Source organism: Lissotriton vulgaris, chromosome 10 (assembly GCF_964263255.1).
Source record: "Lissotriton vulgaris chromosome 10, aLisVul1.2, whole genome shotgun sequence".
Lineage (NCBI taxonomy): Eukaryota > Metazoa > Chordata > Amphibia > Caudata > Salamandridae > Lissotriton > Lissotriton vulgaris.
The window spans coordinates 469,239,122-469,262,159 of NC_141698.1; positions in this window are offsets into that span (position 1 = coordinate 469,239,122).

A 23,038-nucleotide genomic window follows, 5' to 3' on the forward strand; every position below is an offset into this window, starting at 1 on the left:
GGAAGCATATCCAATGCTAAAAGTCAAGATTGCACACTGAACTATCAATCCTGTAAGTAAGATAGGATTTTCATCAGGCTACAGGCAATGCCATAGCTTCATACATATTTTTATGTCAAAGCAACTTACAGAAATAATTTTCTGAGAATTTTAAGTCATTGAAAATTGTCATTACAACACCTCTAACAACATCTGAAGCTGAAAGATGAATTTTTTCACACTTAAGAGGATAAACCATTTTTTAGGAAACACAATGGCCGAAGCTCGACTAAATGCATTGGCCATGCTGCCAATAGAAAAAGAACTAATGAATCAAATTCCAGAATTCAACACAAGAACCATTAAAACGTTTGCTCACATTAAAGACCGGCTTTCAAACTTTCTGTATAAATACAAACCATGTAATTGCACGTAGTGTTGTCAATCAGTGGTCCTAGTGAATATAGTTTTGGTTAACATTTTATTGTATGTAACATTAAAGAATACTTGAGGAACCTTGTATTAAAGTAAATGCACCATGTTTTCAATGTATGTTTCAGTATTTTGCATCACCTGAGAGGAATTCAGACTTACTTATCTTTACAAAGCCATATATGCTTGGTGTTGTTTCAGGGGATTAGTTAATGCACCTTTCTCTGAACCTTTGTTCAAAGTTACCCAGCAAATATGGCCCGGTTTTGTAAATATCCGACACTCTCGCAAGCTTTGGACTAACTTAAAACTACAGCCAGGCAGAATGGGACCATGTACCTTCAATGACATACTTAAAGACGGTGCATGCTGGGCAACAATCCATCTTGCAAGAATCTACAGGATTATCTGTATTGGTCTCATCTTTCCTGAGGGTATTATAGTCTTGTTTTGCAAAATGTAACTATACAGCAAGGTCCTTTTGGAGAAGGGATTTTCTGCTGGCTATCTGTTTGATGAAGCTGTAGCTGTTCACACTTTTCCTATTTGCAAAATCATAAATTGTAATGTTTGCTGTGCTGGTAGAGACCTGTAGAATCCTGGACATAGTTGTGGTTTTACCATATCAATGACTATGAGCATCAAATGGACTGATGCTGAGTGAATGTGCTAATAATATTACTTACTTTAGAATGATTGACTTAATTTATGAATGGATATGGTTTAATATATACTCATCCACTGAAGAGTAGAGTAGATTATTTGACACCATTGGATATCTTTAGATCTACACTTGACACATTACCTCAAACTTGATTGCTTAACACATCGTAAAAAAGTTCAAAAAATGTTATGAGGGTGGCATCACTTCAGGTTGATCAAGTGCTCTGTTCAGTAGAAACTGACTGTAATCCTCCAACTGAAGTGATGCAGAAACTATAAGGGTGCAGTTACATTGTTATGCCAAGCCTCTGACTGTTGACTCATTTAGGATTGATAAATGATGATATAACAATGTTATAATAGCGGCAGCCTATGGATTTCATGTTAGCTGTGGTTGGAGGCGAATGAGGAAAAAAATAAAGAAAAAAAGAATGTTTGATTGTATGTTGGATCATGTAGACTTTTCTACAAGTAAGAATTTGTGATGGTTTCTTGGGTGTCAGATAATATAAAAGTGTAAACGGATACAACTTTGGGACAGTTATGTTTCTTCTTTACACCAATACATATTTCATTTCATTATTTATATAGGTTTTCTAAAGTATTGGTTAACCAGAATCCTTATCAGAGATGTACAAAATATTTAACCTTAAAATAGATACATTTGCTTTTGAACTATTAAACCTTCCCTACACACAGATTTTGGTCATCTTTCTCTTAAAAAAATATTTTAAAAATAATTCAACCCGACTTGGGGCCTTATTTTACAATTGGCATATTTTCACTGTTTGCACCCGGCACAAACAATGAAAATGTGGCATATTAACATGAATGTACTGCCCCCAGGGCAGCTGTAAACATGTGCTACCCTAGGGGCAGCGCATTCCTGTGAAAAACGAAGCAGCTGCTTTGAAGCTGCTCCGTGTTTTCACAGTACAGGCGGCAACCCGCCTGCACTATGAAGGGGGAATGGAGATTCCATTGTAGGCGAGTGCAGTGAGTGACTGCACCCACCTGCAAGGGGATGTCTGGGGGGGTTCATGAAACCCTCTTTTCCCCCCTCCAGAGGGCAGCCGTCAGAGGAACACTGACAGTGCTCCACCTTTTAGGTGGTGCACAGTCAGTGTGCCTCCTGACAGCATCTTTGCCTCTGCGCCCGAGTCTGTAATAAAGTGAGGGCACAGAGCTAAGGGGGATTCTTTCATTTGCATTGGGTCACACCACCATGCAAATGAGAGAACGCCCTCTGAAGATAGCACTGGTGTTTTATGGTTATATGGCTATCGGTATTACAGAAGGGGACGCACAAGCATCTGCGGCCCCTTCTGTAATACCAAAGTGCCTCGGGGGAGCACAAAGCTGGCTCAAACACCCGTTGCGCCCTTCGGTACTGCTCATGGCTTTTTAAATGTAAATATAAAAAAAGTATTCTACAATAATCGTTGACCAACTGGCTTTGGGTTGATGGATATTTACTTTCTGTTATTGAACTGTAAAGCTACCCTGCTCAAAGTTTTGTTGACTTTCTAGAAGATAAAAAAAAAAAATCTTTGAATGCTTATTTCTTCCATCTGTAGCCTATTATATAAATATTTCTTTCACCTCCAGTGTAATAGGCTTTGAATAAATGATTCAGAAAAGAAACAGACATGCACTAAAGGTAGGAAAAAAAACATTTTAACTGTTGCATGTACATATTTTATCTCTGCATGTTTCTATGTGTTTTTGATTTATGCAAGTTGCCTTTAGGCACGATATTGAGTTTCAACATGTGAACACTAACCAATAAATTATTCTAACGAATAAGTAGGCATTTGACTATGTTGGACAATCCTGAATGCCATTTCATCGCCTGCATGCACTAGCTCAGTAGACAGCTCCAACCTATGTATGCAACAGCACCAACATTACGATTGTGATTAGTAGCCCCTACCCATTTTAGTATCCTCAATATATCAGCCTGAAATATATTCACATGAAAATAAGTGAACTACCTTTACAATCATGATGTGAGGGAGATGATAACCCGGAAATGCCTTGACTACTCTACACTTCGCTAAAGTTGGTCAGGCCTGTTTAACAACCCAGACTATGTTCTTTTGATTTTAAAAAAATTGGGCTATAAAAGACAGCTTTTTATCCAAGTTTTATTTAATAAGATTTGTACAGGAAATGGCAACTAACCTGTCGAAAAAATGCTGTGCCTCCACAACCCCCTTGCCCGGGCCCGTGCCCAGCCTCACCACTCACAAACCTCACCAGCTGCCACTGAATTGTCTATTTTGACCACAGGAAACTACAAGGCGTAACTCAGGTCAGAAAGTTAGACTGTGGATTGTTTATCTACTACTCACCAATCCGTAAAGTGTGACTGGGTACCTGCACCGTCCAACTGCCCATAGAAACGGAATGGAAACAGCAATGTAGAAAGAACACTTATTTCTCCTTTTGAGTAAATTACACTTGGGAACAAGGTTCCTATTTGATTGCTTATTCAGAAATTCAGAATGTAAGTTACTAACAAACACAGAAGTAATTCCAGCACCACACATGGCCAACACACTCACTTGGAAAATAATGGAGGCAGGGAATTAAAATAAAACACCCTAGGAAATAATGTTAAATGAAATATAATTATTTTAAATAGTTAGAAATATAAATGCATATAATTTAGTGTTAAAAAATATAAATATAGTACATATTTATTATTTAATTATAAAACGGTTCATTGCCCTATACCAAATTAATGTAACAATAATTGTTATTAAACTATAACTACATTAATTTCAACAAAATCTGTGAATTATTTGTAATATTTATTGATGCACAATACATGTTTTCCAATGAAAAATTATTTTTTAAATGTAAACTTCTGAATAATAGTTTTAATTACATTTTTTATACTTCCATGAAATTTATTACAAATTTAAGTTAATAATGCCGTAGTATTTTGTTGTTCTACATTTAAAATAAATATACACAATACATTTTCATTAACCCCTTGCATGCTGTGGACGTCCCCCGGACATCACACATCACGGTCGGCGTGTGTGGAGGATGGCCCGAGGCCGTCCGAACCCTGTCCACTCTTTATTTCGCCCGCACAGTGCGAAAATTTGGCCAGCGCACAAAGGGGTTAATATATAACACAACAATATTTGTTATATTTATTTTCATGTTAAATAAACTTTTTTATTTTCCCTACACTCTACCACGTGGCGATCTCTACTTCTTCTGTGGCGTCTCTCTATGATAAAATATAGGGGGGAAAAACACATTTATTTAACTTGAAATTTCATATTAATATCACTTATCTTTAAAACGTAATATTCTCCATAAAAGGAGATAGTGAAAAATGATGGGAGATGTTTTCCAAACCGTATCTCTGCAATTGAAACATTCAATAACTCGTTATTCAAAACTTGACAGTTCTGCCTGACTAGACTGTCACAAGCCCGGGTTCATCTGCAGAAGTTCTGTCTTTGATCCTGGAGCCTGTCTGAGTATCGGTTTTCTGAAGATTTGTTTTGTTAATTGTTTTGTCATATAGATATGCTTTGCCTTCAGACTGTGTTAAGTTAGAATGAGCTTATTAGGAGTTTAAACGCCATTTTACCTTTCTGCTGCTTCTGCACACAGCACATATTGTTATTAGAGCTTTGAGCCTAGTAGAATATTTTGCTTCACACGAGAATAATATGTTTTGCTATTGTATCAGCTTTGCTTGGTAAGCTATGTCTGTACAGTGAGTGCCGAGGCCTTCAAGGTTATTTGTGTGAGGTCTGATCTTCGCAAGTCCTAGACATAACATATATGCAGCTGCGGCCAACTCTGGCTTTAGGCGCGTTTAATGTTGCACTGCACAGAGCATGCCTACACACTTGATGACTCCTTTGCATGCAGAGAGCTGGTGGAGGATGATGTGATCCCTTTCCACTAGGATCAGAGGTATGGGGCCGCCCTTCTAAGACCCAAAGAGACCTTCTTTAGATATATTATAATATACTAGCAAGGGAGGGTAAGACTTAGGTGCCATTTAGCCTTCTTCCCTCTGACATTTTAACATGCTTTCTTCCTTTTTGTGTTTTATGGACTAGTAACTATGCTGATTACTTTGTTTCTTATAATATGTTTGCTTGTATTAGCTAAGATACTGTGCTTGAGAATACTGCATTAGAAATAAACATTTCAACGTTGAATGTGTCTTCATTTACTCCTCGTTCTACATTGATATGTTGGTATAACCAAAGAGTGTTCATGTGTTCCACGTTACCTGAGGTGTTCTAAGTCCATGTTCTGGGTTGTCTAAACAGTTGGAGTTTGTAAGAACCAATGAGACACTGATTGCTAGTCTGGTAGTGGATTTTGGGTACCAAGGTGAGTTTTGGCACACCCTAATTCACTGAGGTTCCAAGTCTCTATGCACAGTTCTGTGTGAGAGCAGGATCCCTGCGACAGTTTATTGTAGGAATATCTCTTCCATTGCTACTTAACTGTGGAAACCTTTGGGAAAACTATGCTTGAACGGAATCCTTGTGGATAAAAGACTCTGAAAGGGCCTCGGGCTACTTTGATTAATTCTAGGGCTTCTGGTTAAAATAAATTTTAGGTTATAGATTTTCATGGAACTCTCATCTCAGAGAAAAATAATAGGTTTTGGAGGGCGGATCCTTGTATCTCAATTGTATCTCAAAAGTTTTGTATAATCATCATACAAAACCTGTCATTGGTCGCATTTACCTTTTTTAGTCAACAAGGAGAGCGGGTAAGGAGCTATGAATTACAGTAATATCCATAGACAGTGAAGACCAATTGGGACCAATTCACAGGAAATGACAAAGCGAAGAGAAGGGAGTTTAAAGAGAATTATTAACAAATTAGTGAAATCCAAATCATTAGTTTCTTTGGTATCCAATTTTCACAGAATTAAATGGTCTAGAAGTCAATATTTTAAAATAAGGTATAACAGAACATTATCAAGAATCACAAATACAACAGAGAAAATTCACCAAGTGTGCGCCATAAAGAAATCCCTAATCTAAATTAAGGAAGGATAGGTCAGGAAAGGCCATTTAGTTAAGCAATTAAAATAAGGTGTCCCGTTCAGGAAACCAAATGAAGGTTTCTAATTTGAGAATTTGCAATGCCTAGGCATAATACCTTTGCACTTAATCAATAAGATTTGCAAAGTTGAGAAGGGTCTTCTCAGTTTAAAGTCAGCAAGCATCTCCGAGGTCTGCTGTTAACTAGTCTAAAAAAACAAGCTATTATAAATCACCAGAAACACTAACTGCAACATTTTAGTAAATGGTTCCCACTGTCAGGAGCTAATTGTTTGTCTCCAAACTCTGGGAGCAAGTAAACTCCTTAGTTCCCATGCATTACAAAGGTCCATGTATGGCTATGTCCCGGAATTGTTTCAGTGGTCAGAATATCGGTGCAGACACATGTTCCCATGAGTCGCACTACGTGGCATCTTATCCTCCTTCTGGTGAGAACCTCACTATTGTCTAATACATAACAAATGCCTATCCCTATTCACTAGCTACCAGAAGGCTTCTGGAAAAACACAGCATCTGCAGCAGGGAAAAAGGGGGGGGGACATTGCATGCAAAACAACTGTGCAAATGTGAGCAGGCAGTAATATTAGACTTAATTCATTACAACTTGTTAACTTGTGTGTTGCATATATCATCTAAATGCGGTTCCCTACTACAAATTATATGGTAAATATGCATGTTATATGACGTTGTAAATCGCACTTTGTTAAATGACGTTTTCAAATATGTTGTGTGCAATTAATATGATTGCTAATGACTTTTGTTTTCAGATTGTTTATGAAATCAATTGGTATGTTGAATGGGCTATAATAACAAATCGGTGGTGGACAATTAAGGTATTTTGTCATAATACATAAAGCATAAATGATTTTAGGCAGTACTTCCCAAATATTTTAGAACCATGACCTACTTATTAGAACAACAAACTTTCACAAGCCACCTAGCTTTAAAAGACATGAGGCAGTGATTTTTTAATGCCCCTAAAGTATCTTGTGTCAGAGCACTGTCATTAGTGTACAGAACATTTTTCATTGAAATGGGCATCACATTTGCACATAGATACAGTTTTACTGATAAAGCTGTATTGCACAAAAAAGAAAAAGTTTGGAGATTCGGTTTCAGTGAATAGTTATCATTCATTTGTACATCACCAAGTGCTGAATTCTTTTGATCCTATTAAATTATTTGCATCCACATACTTCAGAAAAACACAAAATGTGCTTCATTTTTGCTTTCTTAACTGCTAAATGTATGCAATTAATTTATAGATATTTGCATTTTGTTTTATTTTACTGTCAGAACCCTTTTCAGAGGGCCATGGGATATGCAGGGGCTACTGTGCCCAACAATGGTGCTTGAGGCCTTTTTACTTCTTATATCCTGGGTAACGACCTAATATAGATCCCAAGCAACTGGGCCAAGTACCCCTTCCGCACTTGACTCTCAGTGATAGCTGTGGACGAGATGTCAAAGGCTTCCTCGGGGAAAAAGTGCAGATACGGATTAGTGAAAACAGCTAATAACTAACTGCACACAGTAATGTCAATAAATCAATACTTAGTCAATGACTTGCTTTTATTTGAAAAAGTATTTTATTTCTAACTCTAAACACGCAAAGGAATATGGCATTCATAAGCAACAGCACATTCCCCTTGAGGTTGGAGCTCTAGTGTTTGTCAGGCAAATCCCTGTCCCACCCTCTTCCTTTTAACATGGTTGGGATAATTCCCCATTCACTGGTGGGCATAGCCAAGAAACGCTCTCTAGTAGACTGTATTTAAGAGTTCCCATTTGATTCTTAGGAAGTAGTCAAAGGCGTCTATGGCACAGCAGCACTTTTATCAGCAAGTTCCATGGCCCCAACAAGTTCAATTCCAGCCTTACCTACTCCTGCAGCAAGGAAGCATTCAGCATGCCTGCAGGTGCCCTGGCCGCGGTCCTCACAAGCTCTGATCCTGTTTAGCGAAATTGGGCTACTTATGGTTTATGCGGCAGCCCCGAGGCAGGTGCAGGCTCTCTCCCACCAGCGCTTGCAGCTTTATCTGTGATCAGAGATGCTTCCGTACTGCACAATTGCAGCAAGTCAGTCTTTTTCACATGTGGAGTTAAGGAGGTTGGTCTTCCAACTCTCGACAGGAGCTCAGCAAGAGTGTGATGTCTTCAGCCTCACCTAAGGTCTTCAGGGTTCTATCAGGGGTAGACCTTGATGTTTGGGGCTTGATCCTCTGGTCGCAGATTCACTCTTGTATCAGACAAAAGCCCAAACTTTTTGGCAGCATAGTACCAGCAGACCATCCTGGCATACGGTGTTGCAGAGGTACCTCTGGACACAACGCAGATTCTGCCAGTGCAATCACCCACACCATGGTACAAGGGGTTGCTGCTAAGGCGTTCACGTGTCCTTTTGTACTGGTCAGACAATGACCTCAACGGTGGCCATCTCTGGCATACACGGTCACTACAACAAGGCTGCACAGGCTTGCCACTCCCCACACAGCACTCGATGCATGGCTCAGTCCAATGTGGCCTTTGCCTGGCATAAGAGGCTCACCAAATCAATCCTGCAAATGGGCAACAACCCAATCAATGCACAGCTGTATCCTCCCACATCACCCAGGGAGTCCTCTCCCTCATAGGGCACCCTGTTCTTGGCAAGCAGAGAGATGCTGCAGCTCCAGGCACCAGGTTCCAGGGCAGGTGGTCTTGGTTTCCCTGAGTGATGTTATCTTCTTCAGCAGAGAAACTAACAGGCGTTTTCCCTCAGTCCTGGACACAGGCAGACATCTTGCAGAGCTTCCCCTTAATAGACAGCCCATACGACTACTTGACAGATGACAGATGTTGGGGACTCAAACTCCCTGTCAATTTCCAGACACCAAATATGACTTAGGGTCTGAGTCTTTGAAATGTTATGTTTGGATCCTGCTTCTTTTGAAATTAAGTTTACACTTTTCTATTTTCTCTGTTAGATGGGCGTGGGACGGACTGCAAAGCCACGCTAACCTAAAGTGCATCTGCCCCCCCCCCCATCCCCATACCGTGCAACCCTATGGTACCAGCTCTACAAGACGACGGAGTAAACACAAGACATCAATTAATAACTGTTCCATTAATGTCTTTCTACTTTCATTATCGCACAGTCCTCTTTCCACTATTTATTCATGCGGCGCCTACCGTTCAGCGTTTACTTACTGGTTTACACGGATTACGAGCGAGTTTTACTACTACCGACAAAACTTTCGGGTAAGTGCTCTGTTCAATCCCGCTCTTACCACTCGGGGGTTACCGTTTCCATATTTCACAGCTTTGATTACATGGAAGTTTCTTTATACATTTTTGTCTTCAGGTGTTTTACGTGGGTCGACTCGACTCATTACATTACGGGCAGACTATTCACCAACGGGTGAGTGTCAACATTTTTATATTTTCGTTCATATTTCCGTTCACTTTTTGAGGTAATCCTCTCTTTGTAGTAACCTATTCACACTGCTTTCGGGAGGACTAAAACATAACGCACTACCCTATACTCTGTGGCCGAACAACTCGGTAAGAATAGTCTTGAATACTTGTAATTTTGCATTTTTTACCCCCAGCTCTATTTTTGCCAATATTTCCTTTTCTCACAGTTTGCTCATTTTTATGGGCACCTCACCGATATGTAATTTCCCTTAGACATTATTCTTATTGTCTGAGGTGAGCATTCTCCTTTTAAAAAAAAAAAAAACAGGCACCTTGATTCTGGCTATTTTCCCTCTGCTTCATTATTCACCAGCACCACTCGAGCATGCATTCAACTTAATAAATAGGCACTACACCCCACCAGGGCTGACTTCTCTCTGGGAATTTTTCTCACTATCTGGTGCATCTACTTTACCCCAAGCCTGTTTGTGCAATGTCACACGATCTGGTTTTGATCCTATATTACAACTATTTGTTGATGAGTGGAATTCCTCTATGTATAAATGTAAATAAAACACATTGCTTTTATTTTTTTGTCAATAGATATGCAGCTGACTGGTATATTGCTAGACACATATCTATCTTGGGGGATTCCTATACTCCTCATGTCTTCAGCAGGCAGGCCTGGGCTTCCCAAAATGTAACCCATAATCCTCCATGTAATGTAACAGTGCAGACACACTTGCAAGTAGTGTACATACACAGTACACATACTGTCCAGCAATGTTAACCTCCATGTATTGAGCCACAACAGACACACACACATTTAGCACACACATTCAATGTGCACGCACTGTTCAGTACTAAAGTTTCCCTGTATTTTACTGTGGTGTGCTTTTTGCACACACACTCTGCCAGCACACACACTCACCATGTGTGCACCACACAACACTTCGTCCTTCATAGATTGCCTTCTCACAAGCACACTTTGACTCAGCACATGCTTTCATTGCACACTCACTGCACAGCACTACATCTCTCATGTAATGTTTTTCTTGCCAGCATACATACACTGAGTACGTGAACTAACCATACATGTAATACGCAGCACTGTTCTATCCTTGTACTGTACCTTTCCCAGGTACACATTCATCCAACACAGTCACTGCTCTTGCACTGTGCAACACTACATCTACTTGATGTAGTCAAGTCAAGTCAAACAAGCTTTATTCGACGATTGTCATAAAAGCAACATACAAATAAATAAAAAACATATAAAAGAGTTAACATTTCTAGGTACTGTACATTTAAAATATATATCCATTATGGCTGAGATACCCGCCACCCCCTCTCAACACAATCCCCAAAGGAGGGAAACAGGAAACAGTTCTTGAAGTTTTTGGAAGAGGGAGGGAGTAACCCTCCCGGCCGTATTTATTAAAACAAAATTAAAACATTAAATCAACATTTTATATTATGTACAATTTCATTACCACATTGCGATGTTTGGCTAACCTTAACAGATTCTCTAATACAGAGGTTCTCCTAGCCGAACTAACATCCTACACACATTTACTTGAAATTATGAAATTGTACATCCTAACGTTTAAGGGCCAACGGCAAGGTCGTAACCAGTGTCAAGATCCCTAACCAGAAATACCCCCCCCACTTGTGAGGGGCGACAGCACTGAGGCGTACCTCAAGTGCAACTACCAATTTCCCTTTGACTTGACGGGGGCACCAATAAAACTCGACGCCACTTAAAGGTCGTTCGAGGACTCGTGTGAGGTATCTAGAAGGTAGCGTAGACCCCCCCCCAAACCCCGCACAACTTACCACATCTGCCGTCGCAGACGTCACTGGCCCCGGGAAATTCCCCAGGAGGGGGCTGTAACCCCTCCTACACAGGAAGGGGCCTTGACCGCCTTTCCTTTTCTTTCGGCGACCCATCCTTAGAAGGGACCGCCTCCCCGTTGAGGGGCCAATGGCCACCTCTCCCGAGCGCTCCCATCCGTGTTGGGTGACGCCCACTCATAGGGATCTTCCAATTAGTGCTCACCGATCATGACCTTACCGCCCGACCAAAAATAAATACGACAATGCTAACTAACCTATTAAACTAAAAAATACATTGGCTACTGCGACCGTAATAAAAACATGCTTATAAATGAACACTAAAGCCGAATTCTTTAATCATAAAACATAAATGACATAGACCATTCTTTATTACACACTCAAAAATCAACACGATAATACCACAACCTGTAAACGAAATTAGAGTTATCCATCAACTTTTATTCAAAACAACTGGCTGTCTTCAGGGGCTGGTGGGTGGGTCAAAATTGGCTCTTCGTTCCGTCTCGAGCTCACGTGCAGCGAGGAGGTGCAGCTTCAGAGCACAGGAACAAGAGGATGCCTTCTGGTCTTGCGTCCCCTTTTATCCGTCTTCAGGGCGGGCGTAAACCCGCCCCTGCCTGCCCCGAGGGCGTGGCCAGCCGCGTCAGTGTCTAGGCCAGCCCACTCTAGGGCGGGAAAAAGCGCGCCCCGGCTACGCCGCTTCGGGCATACCAGCCGAGACACGCCTCCCGCCCAAGATGGCTTCCCGGGGGGATCGTGGTACTCTGCCATACGTGCGGGGGGACCGAGTGGTCGCCCCTTTCCATATGGCTGAGATACCCGCCACCCCCTCTCAACACAATCCCCAAAGGAGGGAAACAGGAAACAGTTCTTGAAGTTTTTGGAAGAGGGAGGGAGTAACCCTCCCGGCCGTATTTATTAAAACAAAATTAAAACATTAAATCAACATTTTATATTATGTACAATTTCATTACCACATTGCGATGTTTGGCTAACCTTAACAGATTCTCTAATACAGAGGTTCTCCTAGCCGAACTAACATCCTACACACATTTACTTGAAATTATGAAATTGTACATCCTAACGTTTAAGGGCCAACGGCAAGGTCGTAACCGGTGTCAAGATCCCTAACCAGAAATACCCCCCCCACTTGTGAGGGGCGACAGCACTGAGGCGTACCTCAAGTGCAACTACCAATTTCCCTTTGACTTGACGGGGGCACCAATAAAACTCGACGCCACTTAAAGGTCGTTCGAGGACTCGTGTGAGGTATCTAGAAGGTAGCGTAGACCCCCCCCCCAAACCCCGCACAACTTACCACATCTGCCGTCGCAGACGTCACTGGCCCCGGGAAATTCCCCAGGAGGGGGCTGTAACCCCTCCTACACAGGAAGGGGCCTTGACCGCCTTTCCTTTTCTTTCGGCGACCCATCCTTAGAAGGGACCGCCTCCCCGTTGAGGGGCCAATGGCCACCTCTCCCGAGCGCTCCCATCCGTGTTGGGTGACGCCCACTCATAGGGATCTTCCAATTAGTGCTCACCGATCATGACCTTACCGCCACAGGCCGGATAGTTGACCGGCTATCCGGACCCCCCACAAAGCTCCTACCTAAAGGTCATGTTTTAACGTTTTTAACCATGCTAAGAAGTCTCCTATGAGTAACTCATTCCCCGCCCGAGACAAATGCACACCATCCCCCAAATACATACTGTCATCATTAATACAGCCATACGAAATAGAATGCAATGTCCCGGAACGGAACAACCTACTCACTTTGTTATTAAGCTTTCTCACAGAGTGATTCAAAGCAGGAACAGAAATAGCCCCTCGCCACACCTTTCGTGGGATCATATGGGACCACGCAATTGTGCACCCCGGAACTCTCCTCGCCAACCAACTTACAGTGGAAAGCATTGCCTCCAGGAGAAGTCGTCTACCGGTGGTGACCAAATCATTGCCCCCTAGATGCACTATGATTATAGACGGCGGTGACCTCGTCCGCCCTAACAAACCCTCGAAAAATGCTTGAAACTGGTCAATACAGAGCCCGCCACTTCCGTAGAAGGACACCCTGTACCCGTATTCCCCAGCTACGTGAATCATGTCACCTGCTTTGAATACGTCCGCGGCACGCCTCACGTATGAGTGGCCCACGACCCACACCTCCTTCTTCACAGCCGGTGATGTCTGACCGCTGGCCCGGTGTTGGGTCGACTGCATAGTCCGCCCCGCCTCGTAGGCTTGCGCAACTGAAAACCAAACAAAGACAAGAAGCGTGAGTACATCATTACAGCTTCACAACATGTGCAACCGCACATACCTCTTATAACACTTGGAGGACCAACGCCCCACTCGTTTCACTTGTTCAACATTAAGACCCCTAGCTGTAGCTTCCGTAGCAGCCCCTATCCGAAAGGAGTGGGTCCCAAACTCGCCCGGGTTCAAGCCCGCAGCGGCAATTGACATCGCAAGCACCCGCTGAAACTGAAATTTCGTCAGTGGGGTGGCGTCCACGTGTCTCAACAAGGTCCCCCCCCATGATGCCACCCTTCGTGCTAGGTAGTTTTCTAAACACTTTACTGGACACATGGAGGACCCGGGAATCCTGGGTATGATTATGCAGTCACCCATCCCATCTTGATCGGTCTTGGACCTGACAAAGGAGACAGTCATTGTCTCTCCTCTGACCTGAACGTGTTCCCGGCACAAACCCCCTGCCACATCCCGTTTGTTCCTTGCCACCAGTTCGCTTACCCGCATCGCTCCATGAAATGCCAGCGTAAAAGCGGCTCGGAACAACACCGTCTCAAACTGAGATGAACATGTGGCAGGGAGTGTGGCCAACAACTGGGCCAACCTATCCAAACCTATCGGGCGCCTCTCATCTACTCTGCGACCCTCAAGGCGTTGCCACCCACGCAGCGCTTTCTGTACAACGAAAGACGCTGTCGGGTCCTGGATACCATGAGCCCTGGCAACAAAGGAAATGGCAGCACGATGCCTCTGGGCCGTAGCCACCGATTTCCCAGCCCTACGTAAGGACATCAGAAAATTCACTACCCATTCCTCGTGGCCCCAAAGCCCCTCTCCATCAGTCCCCAAAAAGGCTAAATAGGACCGAAACACCCCTTCATATGCCTTCCTTGTCCTTGGTGCTAGGCTCTCTCCCACGAGGTGACGAAGTTCGGGGCACCGAGAGACCAGAGAGCTTCGGGAAAGGGTGCCGGCTCTGGGTCCGCTGTGGGAAGGAAACCCGAGAAAGCCTGCATATGAAAACGAGACAGTGCATCAGCTGCCTGATTCAGTACCCCCGGGACATGTTTAGCTCTGAATAGCACATTCAGTTGCATACACAGTAAAACAATTTCTTTGAGCAGTCTTAAAATCAGTTTACATCGTGCTGCCTGGCTATTGATGCACTCGACCACGGTCATATTGTCAGACCAAAATACCACAGAGTCATCTTTGAACCCTTCGGGCCAGGTTCTTAGGGCCACCAAAATGGGGAAAAGTTCCAAGAAAGCAATATTACTTGTCAGTCCATTGTCATGCCACCATGCCGGCCATCTTTGTGCCGACCATTTTGTGCCGAAGATGGCACCAAAACCTATGCTACCTGCCGAATCTGTCCATAGCCCCAGCTCTTCAGAGGACACGGCCGGTTTGTTCCAGACGACTCGACCATTAAAATCCGCCAGAAATGCTAACCAAATGCGCATGTCCTGGCGGACCTCAGCCGATAGTCTCGTGCGATGATGACCCTCCTTTAGGCCGACCATAGCTTGGGCAATTGAACGGGAAAAGGGGCGGGCCATCGGTATAACCCTCAGGGCAAAATTCAACTGTCCCACCAACTGCTGTAACTGATGCAGCGTAACTTTAGATCCATTTATACACATTTGCAGGGCTGCCCTGAACTTCCCCACTTTGTCAGCTGGTAAACGAAAACAACCCTCACTGGAGTCTAACTCGATCCCCAGAAACTCGAGGCAAGTCGCAGGACCCACCGTCTTACCCGGTGCCAATGGCACACCAAACTGCTTCATTAATACACAAAATTCGGCCAAGGCCTGGCCACATTCGAGATCCCCGGCTGCCCCAAGGAACAGAAAGTCATCAAGGTAATGCATTACATGTTGGAAACCCGTCCTCTTTGTGAAGACCCATTGTAGAAAACTACTGAATTTCTCGAAATAGGCACAAGATATAGAGCACCCCATCGGCATACACCTATCCATGTAATAATGACCCTGAAACATGAAACCTAGGAGACGCTGGTCGTCTGGGTGTACCGGGAGCAACCGGAACGCTGACTCGATATCCGACTTCGCTATCAGCGCCCCGGGCCCCAGGCGATTCAAAATGGCTACGGCCTCATCGAAAGATGCGTACCGCACCGAACACACTTCTGGGTCTATTGCATCGTTTACAGAAAGACCACGTGGGGCTGATAAATTATGAATCAGTCGGAACTCACCCGGGTCCTTCTTGGGGACCACCCCTAAAGGAGAACAAACAAAACTCTGCACCGGGGGTACACTAAACGGGCCGGCAACCCGACCTCGAGTAACCTCTTTCCGGATCTTCTCCTGTACCACGGTCGTATGCTGTAGGACCGAAAGTTGATTTTTACACTTCTCCACACCCTGAAAGTCCCCTACTGGGATGCGGAAACCATACGAAAACCCGTTCCGCAGCACCCCAGCAGAAGTACGATCCGGGTATTCACTGAGCCAGGGAATCATCGCCAAGGTATCAATCGGGGTAGGTAAAGGCGCCCCTCGGACTATGTTAGACCTGTTTGGCGCCTCCTCTACCCCCGTTATCACCCGTTTTGGCTCTGCACGTGGACTCAGGATGGGACGACCCGCACCCACTACATTCATGTCAAAATTTACACGATCCCTGGGGCCTAGTACATTTACCTCTGTTGAAATTCCAGCAGAACCCCCTTTTCCCTGTATTGCTGGCAGGTCTCGAGTGATCGTCGGTACCCGTACCTGATCGAAAGGGCGTCCCCGCATATTGGCGGGAGGATTCGCCAACATTACCCCCTACCAATGGCATTTTCAACATACCTGTCTCCTTCATTTTATCCCATGTCAAAGAATCGTAACAATCCCAGGTTAAGCTTTTATTATGCTCTTTAGCCTTTCTAAAAAGATTATCGTAGCAGAACCAATGGTTACCCTGGTGTGACGTCGAGTACCCCATGATTCGCGACTGATAGGTCGGCAACTCGGAAAGTAACTCGGGCCTACGTTCCCCTAAGATCGACGTGAAAATCCCCCATGCTTTGCCCCAATTGCCAATATTCTCATTCACTTTAAAGGCGGCCATTTTTGCGCGCCAAACACTCGGATGCATGAGGTCTTTCTGGCCCTTAACATGCTCCACCTCATAATGATCAACAAGCAACGAGAAGATGTTCACATATTCCCCCGCCCAAATCTTCTCTTTAATTGCCAAAGGCACATGTTGACCCAACCTTTCTCTACGAGAGGGTGCTGACTCATCCCTCGCAATCGGCAATGGCCGCTTACCTGCACCGGACGCTGCCTCTGCGGTCGTAATCGTCCCTTGTGGCTTGTCAATTACTGCAGCCGGCGCGGACACCTTGGCTGCCTCCCGTTTCTCACGCAGTTGCTTCATCAGTGCCTGCGCGTCGACAGCCGTGGCGCCCTCACTACCTTCGCCCAACCACGCTGCAAGTTGTGCTGCCAGCTCGGGCGGCATATCTTCATTGGACACCGGGGTGACCACCACGGGAATCGGATTCCCCTCCACGGGTACTGGGGTTGGCGCTTCAAGCGGGGTACGGGGAACCGGGACGTCTCCCCCAGCCGGTCCCCTCCTTGGCCTCTTGGCTCTCCCTCCTGGGGCTGCTCCAGCCGAAGGACGTTCCGGTCCCCCTTCCCCCTCTCTCTCCGCCACCCGCTTCTTCAGCTCGGTCATCTCCTTCATGAGGACCCGAAGCATCTGTTCAGTCGTCATTCTCTTTCCGCCTTTCTTGGGCATTTCTCCGACAGAGTATCTGTAAGACAAAAAGAAGGATTACAACGCTCAAAATTGGCTCTTCGTTCCGTCTCGAGCTCACGTGCAGCGAGGAGGTGCAGCTTCAGAGCACAGGAACAAGAGGATGCCTTCTGGTCTTGCGTCCCCTTTTATCCGTCTTCAGGGCGGGCGTAAACCCGCCCCTGCCTGCCCCGAGGGCGTGGCCAGCCGCGTCAGTGTCTAGGCCAGCCCACTCTAGGGCGGGAAAAAGCGCGCCCCGGCTACGCCGCTTCGGGCATACCAGCCGAGACACGCCTCCCGCCCAAGATGGCTTCCCGGGGGGATCGTGGTACTCTGCCATACGTGCGGGGGGACCGAGTGGTCGCCCCTTTCCATTCATCATTGTACATTGATTTAAAATTTAAATTTAAATTTGGCACCATGGGTACATGTTAATCATTTGTCAATCTATTTCTAATGGTCCAGGCCCAGCCTAGAAATTTTGCCACAGCAATGTAAACTGGCATATCAGTGCAGGAGCGGATAATTCTAATTGCCACATACCCTCTATTGGTGCCCATCAACCTGCACATTGAGCGAAGCTATATTCTCCGGGGAACTGCATACACTTGATGTAGTCAAATGGGGAGTTAAACACACAGGAGCTGAACTTTTAAAAAGGCGAGTGAGCTTGCAGGCCTCACTCCAGTGACACAGGGTACAAATTACCTGTTCACACCTACTGATCATTACATCGTATGCTGCTACCACCGAGCTCGTGCCCCGTTAACTCTTTGGTGAAGACAGTAGCCTTCCACTTTGAGGGTTGCACTTTGGGCACCCTTCCCAGTCCAATAAGATTGCAATCTGCGAGCCAGGCCTCTGTTATGGATCACACACATGATCCATTTTTGCTAGGACAGTGATCCAGACAAAAGTATAGTTGGGCACTCAGGGCAGGGGTATACTTCTTTCACCATGCAGAGGACTTTTCTGTCCCAACAGTTACAAATACATTGCAACCTACAGCCTTTCCTTTCATACTCCTTGTACCCCAGGAAGATAGTCACATAATTTACTTTAGTTTAATTTCTCGGACTGCAAATCAAGAGAGTAGTTTGTAAATACCAATCCCAATGTTAAAAAAATAAGCAGCAGTTTGCCAGAAGACAGCTTGACATTTGGCCTCTGTCTTTCAAGCGCAGCAAAAGTGACAAGATAAGTGCAGAATTTAAAGAGTCTTTATTTAATGCTTGGACTTTCATGTCCAACTAAACAATTGGGGAATGACCCACAAGTCAGTTGCGACCGACTGTTTAAGAAACTCTGATTTAGGAAATTCTCTGAACTGATGTAATGTTTCTGTCTTAAAGGTGACCATGGCTTGGCGATCCCCTGCCTTGCGGGTGTTTTAAAAACATTGAGTGCCGTGGACAAAGGAGATATTTTCTCCGACCCAAGCAGGATTGAGCCCAAAGACAAAATTGAGGTCAAACAAGCACTGTATGCACTTTATAACTCTGAATGAATGGAAAGTGAAATGCTCAAATCAACTGTTGTGAGCTACATGGGGAATGAATTATGTAGGAGACCACTTCCGCCCTAGCTTACTTTACCCATGACCAATTGGGAGAGATCATTGTTGTTTCGCCTAAGGGCGGGCTCAGTGACATTTTTACTGGGCTTTCCCTTGGGTTACCAACAAACAACACAATACAATCCATGTCCATGTGATGGTATTAGCAAACAGAATGATCTGCACTTTCTATTCTTCTGTAAATTTTATCTAAAATACATTAAATGGTTTTTTACTCCCTATTTTAGAAAACAAAGACCCCTTTCAATTTGGGGAGTCTTATATAATGCTGCTCTCCCTGGACACAGATGAATTAATCTTCTGCACTAGCACTTTTTTGAGACTTATAACACGTGCACGTAAAATGATGGAAAATCCGTGAAAATAGTCTTTTGAGAGTTGTATAAGATTTTTGAACGCTGTAATTTTTATCTGTTATGTAATTGAATTGTTTTAATGTGGTACTTTTATGAATTTTATGAAATTCGAATAAAGGTCTTTTGAATTGAATTGAATTGAATTGTAATGTTTCTTCATTCCAGGAGTCTGATTGATATTAGGTCTGAAGACACATTATCTAACTCTCATCAATCCAATTCAGTCAGTAATTAAGGGATACTAAGATACTGAACAAAAGTAATAAGGGAGTTGGCATGTTCATACCTAATGATTAATATTTTGATCACTGAGGGGAGACATATCAATCTCGGAGCACTGTATGAACCAGTACTATGTCCTATTGAGGTATGATAGAAGATGCCAGTGTATCTCTTTATCCCTTATCCAATTTTCCTTTGTCCTGCTGGTTTGTTCGTAGTAGTCAAAGCATCTTGAAAGGGGTTCCTTCTGCACAAGGAATCCCAGTAATCGCCTCAGGACCAATTACATCAATATCGATGTGTTTGCTTTTTATGTAATATAAACTGTTCATCAATCTAAATAAAGATGTTTCAAATGATATTTTGGGTTTTGTTGTGAGTTTTCATTCGAAATCCCTAAATTAGAGTATTTAATAATTTAAGCTTTAATGTAAGGTACTCCGCCCTTAACAGTTATCATAATTTAAGTCAATGTATTTTCTTTAATACAGCTTTCTCCCATAAATAATAATGCATACAATTTGGCGTGAATGATGAATTATTATATATAGATCATCATTTTATGATTACATCTAAAACCTAAAATAAAATCAATAGAAGGAAGATGATTGATTAGAGGGATGATTTCACATCTTACATTTTACCAAGCTAGTGTACTCAAAATGCAGATTTCTTTTGCTACACCATCACAATGCGGGATTTCATTTGAAACTGAATGAATGAGTTTCAGAGAGCACATGCACGTTAGCACTAGTTGGCAGTGGTAAAGGGCACAGAGTCCTAAACCTAGCAAAAAATAGATCAGCAAAAAAATGAAGGAGGAAGGCAAAACGTTTGGAGGAAGCCCACCCTAACGCTGACAGATCTAACACTATGCCTAGCCATATGACTAGTTAGAATATGCCTAGGGAATTCGCAAAAATACCTGATTTATGAGATTACAGAATGGTGAAGGAATTCCTATGATAGCTACTGTTTAGTTTACATCTTTTAATTAGATGCCGAGGTTTTAAAATTTAATTGCTGTCTATTTTACCAGGAAACAGTAATTCTCAACAATAAAGCAACCATTTACAAATTGTTTGCACCTCAATACACAAACCTCCATCGTTAACAACACAAGACTGTCTTTAAGACCGCAGCACACAATAATGGGGATAAGAGTTTAGGAAAGGGGGATCAAAAATATTTCAACATGTTTACCTCATGGATAAAATCTTCTATACCTTAGTACTTTAAACCCTTATTTGGAGGCCATATTCCGGTAAGACCCACTTCAGGGTTCAAATAAAGAAAGTCGCTGTGTGCCTCAGGGCCACATCGCTCAAATTTTGATTAAGTCTCAAGTTGACTGCTCTCTTGTTGCTTCACATTGAGAAACTCCCTGACTGCAACTGGGTTAACAAACAAAGGGCCTTGATGATTTCATGCACTCTCAGTTTTGCATGAAACCAGAGGGTCTCTTCCAAACATAGAAAAGAAAGCTCCTTCTTCATGACCTGCAGTTCCTTCTTAAACATCAGGGTTACTAATCTTTGGTCTGTTCTTCACCACAATACAGAGTTTATTTGCTACTGCCTTGATAAATCTCTTATGCTGAAGCTGGCCCATCAAGTCAACAAAGACTGTTCTTCTACTTGCTCCCTCTCCTCCAGTAGGTAAGGTGTGGATGTGGTCTAATGGCCAGAGCTGCAGACTTCAGTTCTGCGGATCCAGGTTCGAGTCCCAGCATCAGCTCAATATCCTGTGATTCTGGGCAAGTCACCCGTGCCTATGAGCAGCCCCTAGATACTCTCTGTGAGAAGTTGGCCTGATATGTAGTGTTTCCAATTCTGGAACCACTGGGTATCAGTCCAAACAAACCCCAAAGATGTCAGGTTGTAAGTCAACCTTGTAGACAAGCTATCCTAGTGGTAGCATGGACTAAGCAGCCTTAAAGGCTTAACTTAAGAGGTCGTGTTAAGCGAGCTGTTTTACCACATACAATCCTGTAATCAAATGAAAGGACACCACACAAGTATATATTATAAAAATATATGTATTTATTTCTAAATTACTCCCCAGTACTCTTTATGAGGAAAGGGGCACAAGCGTTAAATCAAAAGCACTGTTCCACATATAAAGTTGCACGTTTATGGATGAGGGCGGGTGGCCACTCAGACCATATATTAAAAAAGTGGTATAAGTAACACTTATCGAGCAATGGTTAGGCCTAGGGCCTAGAGATTCGCTGGGAGCAGTCAGGACAAGCAATGAAGGAGTCGGGAGTAGCCCACAGGAGACGGGTGCAGCACGGAAAGTGCGGCGCGCACCAATGCACTGTCAATGGTGCGTAAAAGTCAATTAAAGTGAATTAAAAGATACTTCCGCTGAACCTAGGAACACAAAACTTTAGACACAGACCCTAGAGGTGTGTACCAGTGTATAGACACCGGCGTTGCAAAGTTACCTCACCCACAGGCCGTGGGTGCACAGGGTCGAAGTGGCGTCGGGTTCTGTCACGCAGGTTCTTGGTGCTTGAAGCTGTTGCAGCTGCAGGCGCTGTGAAGCAGAAGTGTCCGGTGCGATCCAAGGGTGGATCGAAGTAGAAAAGTACCTGAAAGCAGAGGGGACAGAGTCTGGGTCACTCAGCAGTGACCAGGGTGGAACCAGGACGGAACCAGGCAATGTCGGGCGCAATCAGGCGGTTGTCGATAGGCTTCTCTCCGCTGTCACGTGGGCTCTGGGGCATCTGCGACGTCCAGGAGCAGGTCACGATCTGTCCCACGTAGGCTCTCGCCGTCAGCACCGTCGGCTTCAAGATTGCAGCAAACAGCACTTGGCAAAAGCAATCCACGCGGAACCGGGAGATTGCTTATCACTCGAACCAGGAGGGTCAGAGTGGGTGCTCCTTTTCACAGGAGCTGGTGCAGATCTGGAGCAACCAGAAAAGCAAGTCGTATTTCGAAGTTCGTCGGCACAGGGGCCACAAGCCAGCTGGCAAGTGACCGGGCCAACGCGTCGAGCGCACACAAGCAGAAGGGCCCCACGCAGCACTCGTCGAGTGTGGAGGGGTGAGCTTTGGTGCAAGTGGAGCTCGGGGCTGGGGCTTCTCAAACCCCGGTGTACAGCTTCGAGGGTCACTCGTGGGCTGCACGGTCAGCGTCTCGTGGCCTTTTCAAGATGGCGTGCCCCACGCTTCCGGTCGCCTCCACGGGTCTCAGCTCTGCAGGGACTGTGGATCGGGCAGGTAGAAGGCAGGCAAGCTTGATCTCGTCGATCTCTGTTGCTCGAGTTCCGGCGGGAACTGCAACAAAGCAAGGGTCGAGGGCTGGATGGTGCCTGTTTGCACAGGGTGGTCACTCCTTGACCACAAGGGAGATTCTTCAGTCTTCTCACGTCGTGTAGAAAGTCGAAGGGTCCAGATTTCGTTTCTTATGTTTCTTCAGGATGATCTGAGGTCCGTTGGGACTGCTCCCCCTCTTATTCGAATCTCGGG